This window comes from Danio rerio, chromosome 22 (assembly GCF_049306965.1).
Source record: "Danio rerio strain Tuebingen ecotype United States chromosome 22, GRCz12tu, whole genome shotgun sequence".
Taxonomy (NCBI): domain Eukaryota; kingdom Metazoa; phylum Chordata; class Actinopteri; order Cypriniformes; family Danionidae; genus Danio; species Danio rerio.
In genome coordinates this window covers 4,365,001-4,385,000 of record NC_133197.1, presented here as the reverse complement: position 1 = coordinate 4,385,000, position 20,000 = coordinate 4,365,001, and the positions used below count along the sequence as shown (strand labels likewise).

The 20,000-nt window shown below is 36.0% G+C and overlaps 2 long non-coding RNA genes across 4 annotated transcripts in view; both read left to right on the top strand.

Moving 5' to 3' along the window:
- The window catches only part of LOC141380132 (uncharacterized), a 337,436-nt gene that overhangs the window by 31,126 nt on the left and 286,310 nt on the right, over positions 1 to 20,000 (top strand). The gene's annotated exons all lie outside the window — the stretch shown is intronic.
- On the top strand, positions 8,392 to 11,988 carry LOC141380206 (uncharacterized). 2 transcript variants are annotated; one of them, XR_012397843.1, is made up of 4 exons: positions 8,392 to 8,440; positions 8,799 to 8,862; positions 9,141 to 9,267; positions 10,231 to 11,988. It is a non-coding gene; the product is annotated as an uncharacterized lncRNA (long non-coding RNA). The 2 variants fall into 2 exon arrangements; XR_012397844.1 differs by having other exon boundaries at positions 8,392 to 8,606.

Here is a 20,000-nt window from a genome sequence, read left to right as displayed (position 1 = left end):
TGTGAAACATTAAGACATTCACAAGCAAGACTCATTTATTTACCGTGTCTATCAATGTTTCATCGTTGTATTGATTGAATAACACTTTGATGTGTTTATACTTTTAAAACAAGTAATCTGTTTGGAAATTTGGAGTTTGGTGAGAGACGTTCTGCTGTCAAGTTGTGTAAAATTCATTCATTTTCTTTGCGGCTTAGTCTTCCTTTTAATCTGAGGTCGCCACAGTGGAATGAATCACCAACTTATCCAGCATATGTTTTACGCAGTGGATGCCCTTCCAGCTGCAACCTATCACTGGGAAACATCCATACACACTCATTCACACACATACACTATGGATAATTCAGCTTACCCAATTCACCTGTAACGCATGTCTTTGGACTTGTGGGTTACCCGGAGGAAATGCACGGGAACACGGTAAGAACATGCAAACTCCACACAGAAATGCCAACTGACCCAGCCAGGACTTGAACCAGCGACCTTCTTAATAGAGCCCAGGGCTCCCGCCTGGTCAATCGAGCATGTAAGGGGAGCACGAGATCAGGTAGTTTCTCAGAAGCTCCCCGTGATAAAGGAAGAAAGGGGGAGAAGGGGTGAATGAGGGGTTTCTTTGGAAAACGAAGATAGCGGAGTAAGTTTAGCTACGCTACTTATAGTGGGTTTAGATGAATCTGATTGGCTAACTAATCATAGATGAGAGACCAGCTGCGGTCAATCATATTACATGCCCCTCCCGAAATTGGGTTGTGAAACTTCACTATTAATAATAATAATAATAATAATAATAATAATAATAATAACAATACATGATTAACTACATGATAACCTTTATTTTATAATATTAATTTCAGTCCTTTACATGATTGATTTAGTTGTATTTATATGTAGTAGTTTTGTGTGTGTGTTGTGATTTGTGTTGTGCTCTGGTCTGCTGTGGTCATGCATATTGCATGTGTGTGTCAGAGTGCATTGTGGGGAATGTTTTGATGATGGTCAGTGTGAGCAGTGCAGTTGTTCTGACTCACGACAGCGTGTGTGTGTGTGTGTGTGTGTGTGTGTGAGAGAGAGAGAGAGATACTCAGATGTGGTCTGGTCTGATCTGCAGTCTGTCTTTCATCAGTGGAAGATCTGCTTCTGCTTCCTCAATCCTGGTGCTGTCAGCAGATTCCAGAGCTCCAGCGACTGATGCAATCGCTCCTCAACATGAGAGACCACTTTGTGTGTGTGTGTGTGTGTGTGTGCGCCGAGCTGAGCAAGTTCACCCCAGATGCCTCATCACAACACACAGAATGCCTTTACACCATCGTAGCAGCAACCTCAGCAATCCTAGCATTGTAGCAACAAAAGAGAACTCTTTAGGAACCCCCTTGCAACATCTGGGAAACCCTATACACATCATAGCAACTTCACAAAAGTAACCCTGTAGCAAGACCCCAGCAACCCCCATAGTGAAACCCCATAGCAACACCGTAACAACCTTAGAGAAACTATAGAAAACATGTAGCTTTAACAAAAAACACCCTAGTAACTACCTTACAACAGCATAGCAACACCCTAGTAACCTAAGAAGGGAAGCTCTAGAAACATTGTAGAAGCAAAACAGAGCACCCTAGGATGCACTTATCAACCACATAGAACATCATAGTAACCCCATAGCAACACACTAGCAACATTTTAGCAATTTGTATCTACCTAGCAACTATGCAGAATGACTCAACCACATAGCAACACCTTAGCAACCTATGGTGAATCTCTAGAAACATTAAAGCAACAAAACAGAACACGCTACTAATCTTCTACCAACAAGACAGATCTCAGTGATCCCATGGCAACCCCATAGCAACCTCTAAATCCCTAGCATCATTGCAGCAACAAAACAAAACACCCTAGCAACAGCATAGCAACACCCCAGCAACCTTAGAGTAACTCTAGATACAATGTTGCAACAAAACGGAACACCTAGCAACCACACAGATAAACCTATTAATTCTATAACAAGACACTAACAACCTCCCAGTAAACCATCAAAAATGCCTTGCAATCACATAGCAACACCTTAGCAACCTCAGGTAAGCAACCACACAAAAGACCCAAGTAATGCTATAGCAATAGCCATGCAACCTCTCAGAATGTCTTAGCAACACCATTGCAACAGTAGGAACAATGTAGCAACAAAACATTCTAGTAACCACCAAGCAACCATGCAGAACTCCCTGGTAATCCTATAGCAACAGCCATGAAACATCTCAGAATGTCTTAACAACTACATAGTAACACCCTAGCAACCTCATGGATACCTTAGCAAACTTGGGAAGCTTCCGAGAAATAATGTAGCTACAACACCTAATATCCTAGCAACCTCAGGGAAACCCTAGGAAAAAATGTAGCAACAAAACATTCTTGTTACCACCTAGCAACCCCACAGAAGATCCTAGTCATCTTATGGCAACAGCCAAGCAGCCTCTCAGAATGTCTTAGCAACCACATAGCAACACCCTAGCAACCTTAGGAAAACCCGAGAAATATTGTAGCTACACCACAGATCATTCTAGTAACAATATGCGCCCTATCAACTACATCGCAACACCCTAGCAACCTCAGGAAAACCCTGGGAACCATTTAGCAACAAAACATTCTAGTAACCACCTAGCAACCACACAGAAGACCCTAGTAATCCTACAACAACAGCCTTCCAGATAGTCTAAGCAACCACATAGCAACACCCTAGAAACCTTAGGGAAACCTGAGAAATATTGTAGCACAAACAACCTAGTAGCTACCTAGTAACAGCATAGCAACACCCTAGTAACAAATCGTGACCCCCCCCCTCCTCCTTCCGACTACAATCGTACCAAACATGATCTAAAATCATTGCATCCCTAATATACTAACATTATTTCAGCATTGTATTATATTGATATAGTGTGTGTGTGTGTGTGTGTGTGTGTGTGTGTGTGTGTGTGTGTGTGTGTGTGTTTGTTTGTTGATTCCCCCGTGAAGCCGCAGGTTGAGTTGTGTTGCTGTGCTCTGGCTGATGTGTGCTTTCTTGAGTCTCATTGATTGATGAGCGTCTCTCCCGCTGCGTTCACCGCTGCTCATCTCCAGGTATAAAAACACACTCAGATTGACGGATCGATTCTGCGCTCGCAGCCCTCGCTTATCAATTTATTTCTCCATCAAACAAGCACCAGCAGAAGAAAAGCACAGGTAAACAAGCAGCGCACAAAAGAGACGCAGCGCTGGCATTCAAACCACTTTACCACAAAAGACAATTCCCAAATGTTTCTGCAAACACCGCCAATTTTATTTGTCAGAAGCTGATTTCTAGTCGAGCAAACGTATTTTAGTTTGTATTTCGTTATGTGAAAGTTTCATACTGTAGTTTGTTTGAGACCAAAAGTTGTGTAAATGTGTGACACTTGCAACAATACAATCTCAACAATGTGGAAATGACCATTTAAAAAAACACTATAATTATTATTATTATTATTATCCCACGGTTTACAATATGATTAATATTGGCACAAAATATCTGGTGTATTTTCAGTTTTTGCAAATAAAATTGTATATTCTTTAATAATTATAATAATACTAATACTACTACTACTACTACTACTACTACTAATAATAATAATAATAATAAAGTATTTTCTTTAAAAATAAATAATTCAAAAATATTACATATATATTTTATTACGTGAATACTGAAAAACATTTATTCATAATTTATTTTATTTATACATTTATTTATCTTTATTTTTATTTATTTATTAAAAAAATCTATTGTTTATTTAGTGTAGCAACAAAACCGAACAGTAGTAACCACACAGAAGACCCTAGTAATCATATAGCAACAGCCTAGCAACCTCCTAGCTACCTCTCAGAATGTCTATGTAATCACAAGGCAACACCCTAGCAACCTCAAAGAAACCCTATCAACCTTAGAGAAATATTGTACCACAACGCTATTGACCTTATTCTCCGCAGAAGAGCGGGCGCTGCCATTTTAACCTTTTTGGCACGAGACTTCCGGTCTGATTCACTTCCATTAATTTTTAGACATTAAAAACTGCTTGTTTTGCTGTTTGATGTTGTAAACTGATATTTCCTTGTTATATTATTCTACTTGGTCTGTATAGTCATGCAAACATTTGTTTGTAGAGCAAGTAGTTTGACCGTTTTTTGCCGTTTATTATTCCTTGTCATTTCTCCCATAGGCGACTGAAACGGAAGTTCTAAGACAATCGCGAAAACAGGCGCACTTCCGCATTTTAGAATAAGGTCAATACTACCTGGTAACCTTAGCCACCATATAGCAAAACCCCAGCATCCTCAGGCAAAACTTAGCAACAGTGTTGCAACAAAACAACATTCTAGTAACCACCTAGTATCTATCTAACGGTTTACCTATCTACAGTGTTGGCTTGTCCGTCCTTACTTCCTGTTGGCTTGTCCGTCCATCCTTCCTTCATTCCTGTTGGCTTGTCCTTTCTTCTTTCCTTTCTTCCAGTTGGCTTTTCAGTCCCTCCGTTCTTCCTTCCTTCCTTGCATTCCTGTTGGCTTGTCCGTCTGTCCTTCTTCCTTTCTTCTTTTCTTCCTGTGGGCTTGTTTGTCCATTCTTCCTTGTTGGCTTGTCTGTACTTCCTTCCTCTCTTCCTTCTTTCCTGCTGGCTTGTCCGTACACCCTACCTTCCTTCCCGTTGGCTTGTCCATCCATCCTTTCTTCCCTTCTTCCTGTTGGCTTGTCTGTCCATCCATCCTTCCTGTTGGCTTGTCCATCTGTTCTTTCTTCCTTTCTTTCTTTCTTCCTGTTGGCTAGTTCGTCTTTCTGTCCATCCATCCATACATCATTCCTTCCTTCCTTTCTGTTGGCTGATCATTCCTTCCTTCCTATTGGGTTGTCCTTTCTTCCTTCTTTCCTTCCTGATTGCTTGTTTGTCTGTCCTTGCTTCCTTTGTTGGCTTGTTCTTCCTTCCTTCCTTCCTGTTAGCTTGTCTGTCCGTCCGCCCTTCCTTGCATCCTTCCAATTGGCTTGTCTTTCTGTCCTTTCTTCCTGTTGGCTTGTCCTTTCTTCCTTCCTTCCTTCCTTCCTTCCTGTTGGCTTGTCTGTCTGTCCTTGCTTAATTCCTTTCTTCCAGATGGCTTTTCAGTCCGTCCGTTCTTCCTTCCTTCCTTCATTCCTGTTGGCTTGTCCGTCTGTCTTTCTTCAATCCTTCTTTTTTTTCCTGGTTGGCTTGTTTGTCCTTTCTTCCTTCTTGTTGGCTTGTCTGTCCTTCCTTCCTCTCTTCTTTCCTGCTGTCTTGTCGGTCCACCCTACCGTCCTTCTCGTTGGCTTGTCCATCCGTCCTTTCTTCTCTTCTTCCTGTTGGCTTGTCCGTCCATCCATCCTTCTTGTTGGCTTGTCCGTCTGTTCTTTCTTCCTTCCTTTCTTCCCTTCCTGTTGGCTAGTTCGTCTTTCTGTCCATCCATACATACATCCTTCCTTCCTTCCTTTCTGTTGGCTGGTCATTCCTTCCTTCCGATTGGCTTGTCCTTCCTTCCTTCTTTCCTTCCTGTTGGCTTGTTTGTCTGTCCTTGCTTCCTTTCTGCTGGCTTGTCCTTCCTTCCTTCCTGTTGGCTTGTCCGTCCGTCCGTCCTTCCAATTGGCTTGTCCTTCTGTCCTTACTTCCTGTTGGTTTGTCCTTCCTTCCTTCCTTCCTTGATTCCTTCCTTCCTTCCTTCCTTCCTTCCTTGCTTCCTTCCTTCCTTACTTTTTTTTGTCTGTCCGTCCTTCCTTGTTTCTTGTTGTCTTGTCCTTCCTGTTGGCCTTTCTGTCCTTCCTTTCCTTCCTGTTGGCTAGTTCATCTGTCCGTCCTTCCTTTCTGTTGGCTTGTCTGTCCTTGCTTGCTTGCCTCTATCCTTCCTTCCTTCCTTCCTTCCTTCCTGTTGGCTTGTCCATCCTTTCTTCCTTCCTGTTGGCTTGTCCGTCTATCTGTCCTTCCTGTTGGCCTTTCCGTCCTTCCCTCCTTGTATTACAAAATTACAGACTGACCGGTAATAAGTCAACAAATATTCAGCATCTTAATAATAAGCTATGAAAATATGCAAATTAGTTTAATTTAAAGAATTGTACACAGCTGCTAATAATAATACATTTTAAATATCCCATTTTATCTATTTAAATGTTTGTGTAGTTAAATGAGTTCATAAGTGACAAAATGAAACGTGATACGCAAAATAAAAAGTAAAGTAAATATCACTTCCGATCTGAGTGTCATTACCAGTATAAGCATTTAAGGCATTCCAGATAAAATGATCCTGTCAATAATTCAAACCCATTAAGACATAATGTCATCTCCATAACAAAACCCTGTCACACAAAGTCCATCATCACCGCTGATATGACGGAAATGACATCTATTATGTAAGATAAGCATATTGACTGCCGGCACTCAGACGTGATCATGAAAAGTGTTTCTTTTTGTCTGCAGTTGAGCAGACAGGCGTGAGTCTCAGATGCTGTGCGCTTCCTCCTGCGCTTCAGCACAATATAATCTAATCCAGGAAGCGTAATGCATGGATTAGTGTTTCAGTATCGCTCTCTCCTGAGCAGATCAGCAGCCGATAGCGGAGATGATGGAGAGAGACTCTTCCAGCTTATCACATCCAGAGGGACAGAGAAATAACTGCCTTCAGCTTCAGCTCTCTCTGTCTGTGTGTGTGTGTGTGTGTGTGTGTGTGTGTGTGTGTGTGTGTGTGTGCGTGCGCGTATATATGATTGTGTGTGTGTGAGAGAGTGTAGAGAGGGTGTGTGTGGGTATGAGTGTGTATATGAATATGTTTTTTGAATATGTGCTTGGGTTTATATGAGTGTGTGTATGAGACTGTGTGAGCGAATGTGTTTGAGTGTGCACATGTATGTATGAAGTGTATGTATGTATATATGTGTGTGTGTGTGTATGTGTATATATATATGTGTGTGTGTGTGTGTGTGTGTGTGTGTGTGTGTGTGTATGTATATATGAATGAAGAAGTGTGTCTGAGTGTATGTGAATGAATGAATGTTAGTGTCTGTGAGTGTGTGTGTTTATATGTTTGTGTGCGCATGTATATATTTATGTATATGTGAGTGTAGAGTGTGTGTTTGAGTGCGTATATGAATGTGTGTCTGAGATTGTGTGCATGTATGAATGATTATATGTTTAAGTGTGAGTTTTTGTGTGTGCGCAGCACATGTATATAATTGTGTGTGTGTAGGTGTGAGTATTAGTGTGTATATGAATGTGTGTGTTTGAGTTTATCTGAGTGCGTGTATGAGACCGAGTATGTGTGCTTGTGCGAGTTGGTGTGTGTGTATATGAGTGTGTGTTTGTCTGTATATGTTTGTGTATGAGACTATGCGTGAGTGTGTGTGTGCGCAGTAACTGGTCTCAGGTCAGCTGATGCTCTAACATTATCCCACGTTTCCCTGTAGTTTTGTGAACAGCAGGTGTTTGGAGATGACATTTCTTCCTCAGGAGAGACTCTCATTGTTGTTTTTTCCTTTTTTTAAGACGATGCTTTAGGCTGAATTCATCATCATACGGCTAGTATGATTACCACATCATTTCCACAACACAGAAATTTAAAATCTAATGAATCTGCAGACTCCTTTGTCTCGCTATGGCAAAAAAAAAAGGTTAATCTGAACTATAAACAAATCTCAGTATTTACACAATTTCAGAATCAGTAATGACAATATTTTGTGTCTTAAAGTAAGATTTTGATCGAAGCAAAATGAACTCACTGCGTAATATATTACGTTTGTTTTAAAAATACATTAATTTATCTTACGTTTACATTTTTTGACATTTAAACACTCTTTTGATATAATTTCTAAAATAAAGCGCTATGAGGCTAAAGCTAATTTAAAAAAAAGGCCAAATCTAGTTTCGTTACACTAAAGTGTTAAAAGGTTAAAGCCAGTGTCATCGCAATAAATACTAAAAGACTAAATCAAATTTTGTCACAAATAAATGTTAGCTAAGCTATTTTAATTCTAATAAATTCCCAGCCGGCACACGACCGACCTTCAACGTTGAAATATGGTTGAAATAAGGTCAGTTGTGTTTTGAACGTTGAAATAATGTTGATAGAACGTTTAATGTTGAATGGTTGAAAAACAGCCTGCATATGACAAGGCTTCAACGTTGAAATGTGGTTGAAAATATGTCAGTTGTTGCTTTAATGTTGAAACAATGTTGAATGATAAATGGTTGAAAAAAGTTACAGAAATCCTTGTACAAATCAACGTTGACATTTTTTTATCATGATCTGTATGTTGAATTAACGTCATGGCTTCACCCAACATTCAACATGTTTGGTTACCATGGTATTGGAGGACTCCGCGCACGCGGCCACGCGCAGCGCTTTACTTCACGTAATTACGAACACCTGACCTGCAGTGCAGCAGAATTCAGAGGTAAGCGTGTTTTTAGATGCTTTAACGTTTTATTTACCCCCCGATTTTGTCAGTGTATCTTAAACGTGACTTTTGAGGTGTAGTGTTTCGAATTTTGAAGCATTTAAAACTTTCCAGTTTGTTTTTAGTCTTGTTTGCACTCCGGTGACGCGCAGCTAACCTCGAGGTAATGTCACATGTTTAACGTTAGTCTAAATGAGCGTTTTTATGGCAAATTCAAAGCGATAAACTCCAAACGCAGTTTAAAGTTACTGAGCAACGTTATAAAACAATATCCATTTTATACGCTGCATTATTAGTGTTATTATTACAAAGTTAACTGCTGTCGTTTCACTGTTGTTGTTGTTTTTGCTTTTAGACATGTAACTTACTCCAGAGACGCACTAACTTGCACAGCATTGAATGGAAAAGGCTTTGTCCATGTAAGTTTACTTTACCTTTAACTATCTGTTAAATCTTCTTGGTGCTTTGGTTGGTGATATTCTCTTTCTAATCTGTTTGTTTATTGATTGTTAGGCTATGTTGTGATATTATATTGTTATATTGATATTATTATTGTGAAATCATGTTGTGATGTTATACTATGTGACAGTATTGGGGAACAAATCTGTATTTAGTGAGAAATTAATGCTTAAATTACACTTTGTATAGTACCAGATAAAAGGTGTAATGGGTTTTAACTTTCTGAGTTTTCTGGAAGGTCCAGTTGAGGGCATCAAGAACACGCAGATGGCCTAAACCTGTGTCAGCCTGGACAGACTGCCGTTCTGCTACTCCACACCAAGGCTTTTGTATAGATGTCTTGACTGCTACTGTGTTCTCTAAAGGTATTACTGGAGCAAAACAACAGCACCTGTTACAGTGAAATTTGTATTCAAAAAAATAGTGATACATGTGTAGCAGGTCCAGTACATGTGATGTCATTGAGAAGTTGTATTTATTAAATGTCATTAAAACAAATAAATAAACATGCTATTCAAATAAATCTAAATATTAAAAACTTGAGGATTAAGAAGAAATTAAATGCATCATCTGTCTTGCGAAAAGGGTCTACTTAAGAATTCTGGTGTTTTCCAACTGAAAGGGATAGTTCACCCAAGAATGAAAATGTACTCACATTTTACTCCCCAAATGGTTTTAAACCATTATGAGTTTATTTTGTTGAACACAAAAGAGGCTATTCTGAAAAAAAACTAAAAACCTGTAAACATTGACCTCCATAGTAGAAAAAAATACTATAGAAGTCAATGGTTAAATAGATTTGCAGCTTTCTTCAAAATATCTTCTTTTGTGTTCAATGTGGTCAGTAAATGACAACAGAATACAAATTTTTAACTATCCCTTTTATTCTCTGTCCTACATGCAGACTTTTACAGAAGTGCTACTCTTTCTAGAGTTTTTCTCAACCATGTCTAAAAAGCTTTAAACAGCTTTTACAGTACATGTAATGGTTTACGACAACTTGTAATTATTAGATGTGTTGAATGTTTCATGATTCTTTACTGCAGCCTTGGTTAAAAAAAAAAAAAAAAAAAAAGCAATTTTTTCGAGAATCTGAAATTAGAATTCTGGAAATGCTGGCACCGGTGGTGGCGAAGGGCTTCCTGACGACATCACACCTAATTCTTCACTTCTCTTAGTTAGGAATATTCGGATGGATGAGTCAAAATTATTGAGTGTGGCGATATTATAGGACAAATTTGGATTCAATAAAAAATAAATATTTGAATTTCACTTTGTATAATAGCTGATACCAACTTAGTTGTAACCTCGTATTTCATTTATTGCAGGTTTTCTGGAAGCTCCATTTGAGGGCATCAAGGACATACTGATGGCCTAAACCAGTGTCAGCCTAGACAGACAGACATCTAATGCAGTTCTGCTACACAAGACCAAACTCTCTGCTTTTGTATGGATGTCTGACTAGTACGGTGTTCTCTAAAGGTGTAACTGGAGCAAAACAACAGCACCCGTTACAGTGAAATTTGTGTTCATAAAAGATAGTGATATATCAGGTGTAGTAACAGGTCCAGTACATTTGTCATAAAGGTTAAATCACAGTAAGTACTGTAAAAATAACTTGTTTGCCTTTGCCACAACAGGTCATGGTGTGTACTTACTGCTCGTAATAAACACACACGCTGATCTGATGCGGGAGAGATATATGCAAACACATTAGTATTTACTGTTTTGTTTTGCCTCACTAAAGTGTTGTTGGAGCTTGGTATGTTCACAGTTGAAATTACTGAAGTCACATGGAACGTTTTGACAATGTGTTTTGTGCCTTATTATGACAATGACCATCTTGGGACCATTGCTGTCTGTAGAGGATGAGGCATTTAATCTAAAATATTTTAGTTTGTGTTCTGAAGATTAACAAGTCTCTGGGATGACACAAGTAATTAATAACAGAACCTATATGAACACTTAATGTGACATGTAATAGTGAAATAGTGGTCCTACATTCACAAATGTGAGCCATTATTATAAGACCCATGTGAACATGCAATTTTTATGATACTAATAATAATAATGGAATAACAAATTGCTTTTACTGTTGTGTTTGATTTACTGAAATATTTGTCTACATGTTCCACTGTCACAGGTGCTCAGTTTTGCTGCAGTAATGCTAAACACAATAGATGTACTTTATACAAAAAAAAAAAAAAAAACTACTAAATATTTAGCATGCAGACCTGCAAAGTGAAGGAGTAATGTCAGGTTTAAATTATAGCATGAGTTTTCACTATTGTGAAAGTGAAGCCATTCATTTACAATGAATTGGAATAGCAAACCTCATTATTGATTTTGTAGGAAACTCACCTGGTGTTTGAGAAATAAATATGTATTTAAGTGCTAGACTGATATAGATGTTTAAGTGTTTTACACTTGATTCTTTGTCCCCAGTGCCATCTTTTACCTCAAGTGTTTCTCTCAACCTATAAAACCTCAAACAGATGTAATGTATTTCACTTGTGATTCTTAGTTGTGAGTGATGTTTTTTATTTTATTTTTTACTGCAGCCACTTTAAAAATGGGTATTTTGTAAACTTTGTAAACAGAATTGTATTTTGGAGACAGTGGTGGTTGAAGCGTAGTTTAGTTACTTAGTTTAATTTAGTTAGGTTAGACGGTAACACTTTACAATAAGGTTGTATTAGTAAGTGTTAATGTATTTACTAACATGAACAAAGAACAATGAAGCATCTTTCATATAAAGAAAGTACAGTTCATGTCAGCTCAGTGCATTAATGTTAACAAGCATACATTTTGATTTTAATAGCATCGGGACATATTTCAATTAATTAAATGATTAATAAATGCTGTACAAGTATTTGTTCTTTGTTCATGTTATAAACATTAACTTTAATTCATGAAACCTAATTAAAAAGTGACTATTTAATTGTATGCCTTTTTCTGTATTTGAGCATGTATAGTAACCTGCATGGTTTTAATGAACTATGTATGCTGTAAATGTTGCTGTATATTTAGAATAAATGAAATAATTAGGTGTGTATTAAATAAATTGATACACAGACTAAGTTGTGTATTTGTGTCGTGTATTTTTTATTAGTAAAATTTTGTTTGTTATATTTATGGACTTTGCGTTGTATGTAATTTCTATTTAACTTATGTTGAAATGTATGACGGTGAAACAACGTCACGGTATCAACGTTGATCCAATTTGCAAAATCGAAAGGTAATTCAACCTTCATTCAACGTCTACAAAACGACCATAATTCACCCATGAAAAAGGTAAGAGTGAAACAACGTTGTGATTTCAACGGTGAATCACCGGTGGTGGTCCAACGGTGAAACAACGTCACTATATAAACGTTGATCCAATTTGCAAAATCGAAAGGTAATTCAACGTTGATCCAACCATAGACCTGACGTTGATTCAACGTTGAATCACCGTTGAAATGCCGGCTGGGTTATAAAATCATATTTGTTGCTATAAAATGCTTGAAGGCTACAGCTAATTCTATAAAAAATGTAAAAAGGATAAAGCTAATTTTATTTCAGTAAAATGCAAAAAGGCTTCAGCTAATTCTGTTAAAAATGTAAAAAGGATAAAGCTACAGCTGGTTTCATTACAATAAGATGCTAAAAAGCTGAAGCTAATTTCATCGCAATTAAACGTTGAAAGGCCAGAGTTAATTTCGGCACATTAAATGCTAAAAGGATAAAGCTAATTTCATTGCAATGAAAGGCTAAAGCTAATTTAATTGCAATAAAATGCTAAGTAAAGTTTATTATGAACTAATCTCGAGAGGAGCACGTGCTTATGCAGGGTCAAACAACAAAAAAAAAGGTCAAGAATCTTGGTGGATAAAGCTAATTAATAAATTGGATTAAAAAGGATAAAGCTAATTTCATAAGAAAAATGTTAAAAAGTTGTCATCACAATAAAATGCAAAACTTTTAGCATTTTAAACTTCACAGCGTTAAAATACTAAAAGTCTAAAGATACTTTCATCGCAATGACGTGCTAAAAGGCTAAAGCAAATTTTATCACATTTATTCATTAATTTTCCTTTAGCATAAGTCCCTTATTTATCAGGCGTCACCACAGCGGGACTGCCAACTTATTAAGCATATAGTTTACACAGTGGAACTCCTCCCAGCTGCAATCTAGTACTGGGAAACACAAATACTCGCATTCACATATACACTACGACCAATTTAGTTTGGTCAATTCACCAAAATCGGCAAAATCTGCCCGCTGGCTTTTGTCCATCATGGCCTCCTAACCCTCCCCATATCATAATTGGCTTCATCACTCTGCCTCCTCTCCACCAATCAGCTATTGTGTGGTGTGCGTTCTAGTGCAAAATGGCTGCCTTCGCGACATCCAGGTGGATGCTGCACACTGGTGGTGGATGAGGAGATTCTCCCCCATGTGTAAAAAGCACTTTGAGTGCCCAGAAAAGTGCTATAGAAATGTAAGGAATTATTATTATTATTATTATTAAAATGCTAATTTCATCATAATTTTTTTTTCCCAATTTTTTTGTTCAATTAAATTATATCCAATACATCATTTGATTGACTCCCCAAAATCACAACACTCAAAATATTTGCCATCATTCCGGTGTTCAAATTTTGGGGAAAAAATAAAATTAAATATTGTGATGATCTAAACCAGGGATCATCAAACTTGTTCCCTGAGGGCCGGTGTCCTGCAGATTTTAGCTCCAACCCTAATCAAACACACCTGCACAAGCTAATCAAGGTCTTACTAGGTATACTAGAAACGCCCAGGCAGGTGTGTTGAGGCAAGTTGGAGCTAAACCCTGCAGGACATCAGACCTCCAGGAGCGAGACTGGTGACCCCTGCTCCAAACCATCCTCCATATATTAAATTAGTTTTTTTAAATTAAATAAATTGCTAATAAATAAACTAAATCAAATACTGCACAATACAACAGCTTTTCAACTTCGACATCATTTCCACAACGTACAATAAAAAAATGTACATCAATAAATTAATGTTTCAATAAATATACTCATTTTAGATTAATTATAAACAACAACAAAAAAAGTGTCTATTCTTAATAATATGGAATTTGTCTTGAAGTGCTAATGATTTATCTTTGCTGTCATTGTTGATTTGGCCGAATGTAAACACAGTTCTGCCAATCTCGGCTCTGCAAAACGATGATATTTCATAAGTCGGTGAGTGCATGTTTTCCTCCTCATCTCTTTTTACCGGTGTAAAATCGTCAGTAATTGGTATCGATCTGTTGATGTTGATGCGGTGTGTGTGTGTGCCGGTGAATGTTTGGATCCTGGTTTAGCATCAGGCCTCTGGAGAAAGCCATCGATCTGATTTACTTTACTTTTTATTTTTCTGGCAACCCAAGGGTCACCGGTGTGAAGTCTTTATTACTCTTCAACTTTATTTATAAACTGGGATCAACAGATCTGCCGGATAAACAGATAGTCGTGTTCTGCTAATGTGCTGCAGACTGGGGAATTTCGGCAACGGCGGTAAGGACTTTTTTTTTTTTAAATCAACAAATTTAAATACTGTAAAAATTCTACAGTAAAAATCATATTACCATTAACAGTAAGTGATATTTACTGTGAGTATCTCTTTTATTGATTGAACTTAATTTCGCCAAAATTCCCTGCATGACACTATAATTTTATTATAATTTTGTTTGTTGGTATTGTTAGTGCTTCGAAACATCTGTGTATTAACACTATTAATTAAATATAGTATAGATTATGGTATAAATACGTTTGGTAATTAAAATAAAATCTAGAACTATTTTTTAACGATTATCTACTTTGGTTTTAACGGGAAAATTCTGGCAACCGCAGCTGCCGTTTTCTTTTTTTTTTGGGCAGAATACAGTGCAGATTATCGGAGTTCGATTTTTGCAGTATAATTTTAAAATTGGCCGATATACTGTAAAAAGAAAACTTTGGAACAAAAAAATTTAATTGTGCGATATAATTGGTTGGCATGGTGGCTCAGTGGTTAGCACTGCTGCCTCACAGCAAGAAGGTCGCTGATTCGAGTCCCAGCTGGGCTAGTTTGCATTTTGCATTGCATTTATTTCTGCATTTTCAGCACTTGTACAGCCTCTTCACCCTTGAGTATTACTCCGCCCACATAGAGTGAAAGCAGATCAATAAACTAATAAAATTAATATTATTATAGTGGGAATTGTGCGATTCATAAAAAGATCTACTTGTGCGATGTAAAGTTTGAACTGTGTGACGAAGATGGAATTGTGCGACATGTATTCAAAACTGTTTGTTTTAAAAAAGTTGGAATTCTGAAATGTAAAGTTTTACTTGTACGATTTAAAGATGGAATTGTGCAACATGAAAAATGGAATAGTGCAAAAATAAAAATAATACAATGCAAAGAGATAATTATGGGATTGTTAGATATGAAGTTTGAATTGGATGATGTTAAGATGGAATAGTGCTACATTGAATTGTGCGATATATTCGGAATTGTGTGATTTTTAAAAAGTTGGAATTGCTAAATGTAAAGATGGAATTGTACAGTGTAAATGTACAATATATATTCGGAAATTGTGCTGTCCAAAAGTTTAAATTGTGACAGAAATTAAATTAATATTATTATTAATATAGTGGGAATTGTGCGATATATAAAAGATCTAGTTGTGTGACATAAAGTTTGAATTGTGCAACAAAGATGGAATTGTATTCAAAATTGATTATTTAAAAAAAGTTGGAATTCTGCAATGTAAAGTTTGGCTTGTACGATTTAAAGATGGAATTGTGCTAAATAAAAATAAATACAATGCAAAGAGAGAATTGTATGACGTAAAGATGGAATTGTGCAATATAACGTTTGAATTGGATGATGTTAAGATGGAATTGTGCAACAGATTGAATTGTGCGATATATTCGAAATTGTGTGATTTATAAAAAGTTGGAATTGCTGAATATAAAGATGGAATTGTGCGGTATGAAGTTGAAATTGCACAATATAACGTTTGAATTCTACGATATAAAGATGGAATTGTACAGTGTAAATGTACAATATATATTCGGAATTGTGTGATTTAAAAAAAATTAATTGTGCTGTCAAAAGTTAAAATTGTGAGAGAGATAAAATTAATATTATAGTGAGAATTATGTGATTTATAAAAATTGTGCGATAAAATTTGAATTGGAAGATTTTAGGATGGAACTGTGCAACAGATTGAATTGTGCGATATATTTGAAATTGTGTGCTTTTGTGTGATTTTAAAAATTTGGAATTGCTGAATATAAAGATGGAAATGTGCGGTATGACGTTGGAATTGTGCAATATAACGTTTGAATTTTATGATTTAAAGATGGAATTGTACAGTGTAAATGTACAATATACTTGGAATTGTGTGATTTAAAAAAATTGGAATTTTGCTGTCAAAAGTTAAAATTGTGACGAGATGAAATTAATATTATTATAGTGAGAATTGTGCAATTTTATGAAAAGATCTACTTGTGTGACGTAAGGTTTGATTTGTGTGACAGATGGAATTGTACGACGTATTCAAAATAGTTTATTTTAAAAAGTTGGAATTCTGCAATGTGAAGTTCGGCTTGTACGATTTAAAGATGGAATTGTGTGACGTGAAGATGGAATTGTACAACATATGAAGTAAATAATACAACGTAAAGATGGAAATGTACAATGTAAAGATGGAAATGTGCGATATGAAGTTTGATTTGTACAATTTAAAGATGAAATTGTGACGATGGAATTGTGTGATGTAACATTTGAATTGTACGTTGTAAAAATGTAATTGTGCGATATAATTATATCACACAATTCTATTTTTCTTTTAGTTACAATTGTTTTTTTTAACTTCATTTCTCACAATTCTGAGTGTCTCCCTCAATAAAGGCTAAAATTGTGAGTCTTGTGAGTTGCAGCAAGTTTAGAATTACCAAGCTAGCTACTCTAAACCCCTTCTTTATTACATACATTTTGCACATTTTATATTTTGCTTCGCAGAATCTACATTACCGTACAGAGCAATAACAAACATACATCTGGCACATTCCCAAGGGCTTTTGATGCTTATTTCCTCCGATCGCAAACACATTCTGCTTCATACATTTTGCATAATTCGTTTGTAGCTACGCATAAATGAATGCAGAAACACACACACACACACACACACACACACACACACACACACACACACACACACACACACACACACTTTTGCTCTGGCTTATTTTCAACAAGATCTGCTTCCACTCATATGGCCCCAAAAATCCAACTGAGGATTGATAATTTCTGAGTAGCTCTCTTAGTAAATGTCAGGCTGTGTTACATATTTAACTATGGATTACCCGGGATATGTGCCTCCGGAATAATAATTGGCAGCTCTCCAGCTCCAAATCCCAGCAGGTTCTGCTTTTCCCAGCTCCACGTCAGCTTGACTTGTGAAACTAGAAATGGCGGAAAGTCTGTGTTTCTGCTGTCAGAAATGTTGAAGTTTGAGCGACGGCCAACACTGAGGACAGCGAGCGCTTTGATGGTCCGATCTCTGTCCTGCAAGGAAGAAAACACCTCATGCTCGATTTTTTACTCGCTCTGAGGAGACCGAAAATGTTAAATGATTAGTCTATACTGGTGAAATAAAGTAGAAAGGGTTTTTTAGGATTGTTGTGGCATTTGAGGTCAGCAGTGGAGATCCATTTTTAGCTTGATAGGCTTTAAAAACTCTTTAAACCATTCGTTTATCATAATAGTAGTCACCTAATGTTACACTAGCATGCTTGTTTGTAGTACTTTAGAAAACATGGCTCTTTAAATATGGCTTTTGAAAATCAAAAACATGTTTTATGAGACTCTGTTTATCAGATTAAGTGTGTTGAAAATTTTAAACCTAACCTGTTTAAATCCAAGTATATTTTGCAGTTTTTGCACTACATCTCATGATATGACACAATTCTGAATGTACTTTAGAATTGAGCAATTCTGACTACCTTGCACTTTTTTTTCAGACACAATTCCAACATTATTTCTCACAATTCTATTTTAATATCGCACAATTGCATCTTAATATCACACAATTCCATCTTTATATCGCACAATTCCATCTTCTTACAGCAAAATTCTAAATTTATATCGTAAAAATTCCATCTTAATATATCACACAATTCTATGTTAATATTGCACAATTCCATCTTGATATCGCACAATTCCATCGTTATATCGCTCAATTCCATCTTTATATCACACAATTCTATCTTTAAATCGCACAATTCCATCTTAATGTCGCACAATTCCATCTTAATGTTGCACAATTTCATGTTAATATCGCACAATTTCATTTTTATATTGCACAATTCCATCTTAATATCGTACAATTCCATCGTTTTATCGCTCAATTCCATCTTCATATCGCACAATTCAATCTTTATATCACACAATTCCATCTTCATATCGCACAATTCCATCTTTATATCGCACAATTCCAGTTTTATATCGCACAATTCCATCTTCATATCACACAATTCAATCTTTATATCACACAATTCCATCTTCATATCGCACAATTCCATCTTTATATCACACAATTCCATCTTCATATCGCACAATTCCAGTTTTATATCGCACAATTCAATCTTCATATCACACAATTCCATCTTCATATCGCACAATTCCAGTTTTATATCGCACAATTCCAGTTTTATATCGCACAATTCAATCTTTATATCACACAATTCCATCTTCATATCGCACAATTCCATCTTCATATCGCACAATTCCAGTTTTATATCGCACAATTCCATCTTAATATATCGCACAGTTCCATCTTTATATCGCACAATTCCATAGTTATATCGAATAATTCCATCTTTATATCGCACAATTCTATCTTAATATCACACAATTCCATTTTTATATTGCACAATTCCATCTTAACATATCGCACATTTCCATCTTTATATCGCACAATTCTATCTTAATATCGCACAATTCCATCTTTATATCGCACAATTCCATCTTTATATCGCACAATTCCATCTTTATATCGCACAATTCTATCTTAATATCGCACAATTCTATCTTAAAATCACACAATTCCATTTTTATATTGCACAATTCCATCTTAACATATCGCACAATTCCATCTTTATATCGCACAATTCCATCTTAACATATCGCACAATTCTATCTTAATATCGCACAATTCCATCTTTATATCGCACAATTCCATCTTTATATCGCACAATTCTATCTTAATATCACACAATTCCATCTTAATATTGCACAATTCAATCTTTATATTGCACAATTCCATCTTAATATTGCACAATTCTATCTTAATATCGCACAATTCCATCTTAATGTCCCACAATTCCATCTTAATATCGCACAATTCCAAGTTTATTTCAGATAATTTCATCTGTATATTGTGCAATTTTATCTTTATATGCAAATCTCAAAATTCCGACTTTATATTGCACAATTCTTTTTTTGTCATAAATTCCTGTTTTTGTATTGCGCAAATTATTTATGTAGCACAATTCCAGCTTTATATCCCACAGTTCCAAATTTATATCCTACAATTCCAACTTTATATTGTACAATTCCATCTTTACAGTATATCAAAAAATGTAAACTTTATATCGCACAATTGATTTAAGATCACAGTCCTGTCTTTATATCGCACAATCCCAACTTTATATCATACAATTTCAACTTTATATTGTATAATGTAAACCTTATATCGCACAATTCCAGCCTCATTACAAGATGTCCCTTTTGTTGCACAATTCTATTTTTATACTGCACAAATTGATATTTATTTCATTAAAAAAATTTCTTCATTCACTCATTTCTATTTTTGTCGCAAAATCTCATTTTTATATTTTAAAAATTTATATTTATATCACACAATTCCAACTTTATATTGCACAATTTCAACATTGTGAAATTTTGAATGCACAAATCTATTTTTATTTCGCAAAATTCCATCTTTATATTGCATAAATATAAATTTATCGCACAACTCCAACTTGTATCACACAATTCCATCTTTGTCGAACAATTCCAAATTTACAT